At 39.1% G+C, this 4,766-nt stretch overlaps 1 long non-coding RNA gene across 1 annotated transcript; it reads left to right on the top strand.

The window, feature by feature from the left end:
- The first annotated feature begins 1,302 nt into the window (after positions 1–1,302).
- LOC147843294 (uncharacterized) lies at positions 1,303–2,371 on the top strand. The gene is made up of 2 exons (XR_015496646.1): positions 1,303–1,352; positions 2,046–2,371. It is a non-coding gene; the product is annotated as an uncharacterized LOC147843294 (long non-coding RNA).
- The last annotated feature ends 2,395 nt before the right edge of the window (positions 2,372–4,766 follow it).

Here is a 4,766-nt window from a genome sequence, read left to right as displayed (position 1 = left end):
AAACAGCAAAATAACACATTATTTCCTTCCCCCTTTTTTTCTGGCATCTCTTGCTTGGCTTCCTCTTCTGCTCTTCTCAGCTTCCACTGAGGACTCTGATGGTGAGTGGCTGATGAAATCCCATGGGTCTTGCTGCTCTGCATTTATATAAAATATATAAACAGACAGAAAGGCTTTTAGTAAGCTATAGACATGTTTATTTTCCTGTTTAATGTGTGTGTAGTGGTTGTCCAACAATTTCACACACTAAACATTTACAGATACCATACACACACTATACATTACTATCAAACAAAAGTACTATCATCAGATCATATGGGAGATTGTGATCATTTATAGTGATAATAATTAAAGCGCAGAGGGGAAAAGGCTTAAATATATGTGCAGGCAGTATAGACTTTGAAGTAAAGATTATTTGCAGTTCAGTGTACATATTTAAATTCTGTGTCACTCATTAAATGGTAAGTAAATGTAACGTTTGGGTTAACTACCCCTAAGGTTAGTTTTTGATTAAGTACATGTCTTAACCCATCATTAGTCCTAAATAAAGTGAAAGATAACATAATATGGTTGATGTACTGTTATGGACCCTTTTTACATTTCAGCACAGTGAATGGGAAAGTACAACACATTTTTTTTACAATCTTCTTTGCTCAAATAAAATGAAAACTTTACGATGGTGTTGTCTCGACAATTAGAAAAATAAAAATATAGTGTGAAACTGATAACGCCAGCAAGAAGAGAGAATAGCTTCTAATTTACTCATGACCATAGACACTGTTTGAAACACCTCGCACATGTAATCATATTATATAATGCATACGTAGATACAAATAAATGTTATTTTATAAAAAAAATCATATAAAAAACTCAAGGATTTTAGATCCTGATGATCGTTAAACGCGTCATAACAGTGTTGTGAAAAGGGTGTAATTGTTAAAAATAGGTACAAACATCAGATATAAACAAAAACCTAAACAAACACTTTTATCTACATAACGTCATAAAATACTTGTTTTATTTACCTCGCGCTGCGGTCCTTAGGTCCTTGTACTGCCGTGAACAGGAAATTCTGGGAATGGAGGGCGGAGAGTTGAATCGATTCGTCTTCAACAAACCGATCAGTGTGACATCAAAACATCGCGAGAACAACAGACAGCTCCGTGTGCATTTGAATCCATCTCGCGATATTGTATCACTTCAGGTACGCGCCTACTGATTCGTTGATTCAAACGAGTTGTGAATCAAGAAGCCTCTAAAGATCCGAATCAAACTGCAGCAGCACGCCACGAGGTTTTGCTCAGACTTTTGGGACGTTTGGAATTGCTCCGTCTTGTCACCATGTAACACATGTGAGTAAATCGTTGTCAGTAAATAAGGCTATTGTTACGATTAGAAATTGTGCATTAACCAGATTATATTTATTTTGTTTCATTTGTTTTTAGCGTAACATTAACGTTAGTTCATGGCCGAATCTAAACGGCCAGCAGCGAATATTTACCAATGTTTACTGTCGTTTACTTTGCACATCTTAGAAATGTTGCCAAAGTTCCTATGGATTTAGTTTCTTCATGTCATTCCAGAAAGACTGGATGATGAGCAGGTCAGATCTCTGTGGCTGTTGTCATACTGACTGTGCAGACGATTTTCTCCCTTTATACGTTAATTACAAAGTTAATGACAAAATTAATGTTTGGAAATGTAAATTGATATATTCTGTAGCATGCCAGTTTGATATATCAATACCCCTCCCCCCATCCAATTACTAGTAACGTTTGCCTAGGACTTTAGCACAGTAGCCTACTATTTAAGCCTTTTCCCCTCTGCGCTTTAATTATTATCACTATAAATGATCACAATCTCCCATATGATCTGATGATGGTACTTTTGTTTGATAGTAATGTATAGTGTGTGTATGGTATCTGTAAATGTTTAGTGTGTGAAATTGTTGGACAACCACTACACACACATTAAACAGGAAAATAAACATGTCTATAGCTTACTAAAAGCCTTTCTGTCTGTTTATATATTTTATTTAAATGCAGAGCAGCAAGACCCATGGGATTTCATCAGCCACTCACCATCAGAGTCCTCAGTGGAAGCTGAGAAGAGCAGAAGAGGAAGCCAAGCAAGAGATGCCAGAAAAAAAGGGGGAAGGAAATAATGTGTTATTTTGCTGTTTGAGTATAGGCAGGCACAGTGGGTAGCACAATCGCCTCACAGCAAGAAGGTCGCTGGTTCGAGCCTCGGCTGGGTCAGTTGGCATTTCTGTGTGGAGTTTGCATGTTCTCCCCATGTTAGCGTGGGTTTCCTCCGGGTGCTCCCACAAGTCCAAAAATATGTGGTGACATTGGGTAAGGTAAAATTGTCCGTAGTGTATGTGTGTGAATGAGTATGTATGGATGTTTCCCAGTGATGGGTTGCAGCTGGGTGGCAACACGGTGGCACAGTAGGTAGTGCTGTTTCCTCACAGCAAGAAGGTTTCTGCATGGAGTTCTCCCTGCGTTCGCGTGGGTTTCCTCCGGGTGCTCCGGTTTCCCTCACAGTCCAAAGACATGCGGTACAGGGGAATTGGGTAGACTAAATTGTCTGAGTGAATGCGTGTGAGTGAGTGTGTATGGATGTTTCCCAGACATGGGTTGCAGCTGGAAGGGCATCCACTGCGTAAAACATATGCTGGATAAGATGGTGGTTTATTCCCCTGTGGCGACCCCAGATTAACAAAAGGACAAAGCCGAAGAGAAAATGAATGAGTATAGGCAATGATAGACAAGACAATGTTTGATTAATATGAAGTCTTTTAAAATGCTTATTTATTAAAATAAAGGTTACAAAGTAAAGAAGAAATATATTGTGTGTTTGTATATTTATTTCACTGCCTTTAAGATTTTACATTGTAAACTAAAGGGAACAAGGGGGGAACAAATGTTGTATTTACCCTTTAACTACAGGTAACAAGAGAGGAACAAAGCTTCACTTTAATTTACAACCCTCAAATGTGGTATTTACCCTGTAAGTACAGGTAACAAGGAGGTAACAAGAGAGGAACAAAGCTTCACTTTAATTTACAACCCTCAAATGTGGTATTTACCCTGTAAGTACAGGGAACAAGGAGGGAACAAATACTGTATTTACCCTTTAACTACAGGGAACAAAGAGGGAAGAAGCTGAACTTTAACATACTAGTGTATACTTGAACACTAAGAACAGAGTAAACTACAGCAGCAGTTTTTATTGATTGAAGACTAAATTACTAGATTTTTCTATAAAGCATCAGCTATACATTTACTGAAAGGCAACGGTTAGCCCCCCTGTGCAACAGCAGTAAAGATGCGAGCCTGTTTTAATCTGCATTGAACCCTGACGGTAGGCCTATGTCATGCAAAGTTATTTGTTGATAGTGAGTTATGGAGACATTGATGGCTTTGGTGAGATCGACGAGTAAACATAAGGTAAGTAGTGTATGGAAATATATTTTATATTGAATTGCAGATTTAAAATACATACAGTATACAATAAGGGTTCATAATTTCACAGGTTGTAAACCTTTTATTCATTAAACACCCCATATAAAACCCAAGCACTGAATAAGAGTACTAATGTACTCACGCAGGTGCATATACAGTACATTTGCAGATAGCAATAGGTTGTCACCATCCTTGCATAATTCTTTATATGTATACAATACTTGAAGAAATGTACATCGTAAACTTAATATACTTCTTTGCGTGATGGATATCTTATTGTTACTCCCCTTTTATGCAAACATTATGGTTTGTTCTTTTGCAATTTAAAGAAAAGTACAACGTTATTTCACTGTTCTTACGCGGTACCTTTCATGCTGAATATCTGGTTGTTACCCCCTTATTACCCGAGCATTACAGTTTGTTCCCTTATACTTACGTAAACGTTATTTATACTTACACTATAGGTACAGAAAAGTACACCGTTATTTCACTGTACTTACGCGGTCATTTTCGTGATGAACATCTGGTTGTTACCCCCTTTTTACCCAAGCATTACGGTTTGTTCCCTTATACCTACACATACGTTCATTATACTTACACAGTACGTACAGAAAAGTACACTGTAATTTCACTGTACTTACGCGGTACTTTGCGGGTTGTAAAAGAAAGCGTTACCCAAATTTATAATCAGCCAATCACATGGCAGCACCTCACTGCATTTAGGCATGTAGACATGGTCAAGACGATCTGCTGCAGTTCAAAGCGAGCATCAGAATGGGGAAGAAAGGGGATTTAAGTGACTTTGAATGTGACATGGTTGTTGGTGTCTCAGACTGGTGCTCAAATGACCTCCACGGTCACCAGATCTCAATCCAATAGAGCACCCTTGGCATGAGAGACTTTGAACGTGGCATGGTTGTTGGCGTTTCCTTCGGCTTAGTCTCAGAGGCACAGCGGAATGAACCGCCAACTAATCCAGCATATGTTATACGCAGCGGATGTCTTTCCAGCCACAACCCAGTACTGGGAAACACCCATACACACTTATTCACACACACACTCATACACTACGGCCAATGTAGTTCATCAGTTCCCCTATAGCGCATGTGTTTGGACTTGTGCGGGAAACCGGAGCACCCTGAGGAAACCCACGCCAACACGGAGAGAACATGCAAACTCCACACAGAAACAACATCTGACCCAGCTGGGACTCGAACCAGCGACCTTCTTACTGTGAGGCCACAGTGCTAACCATTGAGCCATATTTAATGCACACAAAAAAAATACAGGACGCACAAA

This window comes from Danio rerio, chromosome 7 (assembly GCF_052040795.2).
Source record: "Danio rerio strain M-AB ecotype USA chromosome 7, GRCz13ab, whole genome shotgun sequence".
NCBI classification, from domain to species: Eukaryota; Metazoa; Chordata; class Actinopteri; order Cypriniformes; family Danionidae; genus Danio; species Danio rerio.
The sequence above is the reverse complement of the archived record's forward strand: the minus strand, read 5'-3'. Positions and strand labels throughout refer to the sequence as shown.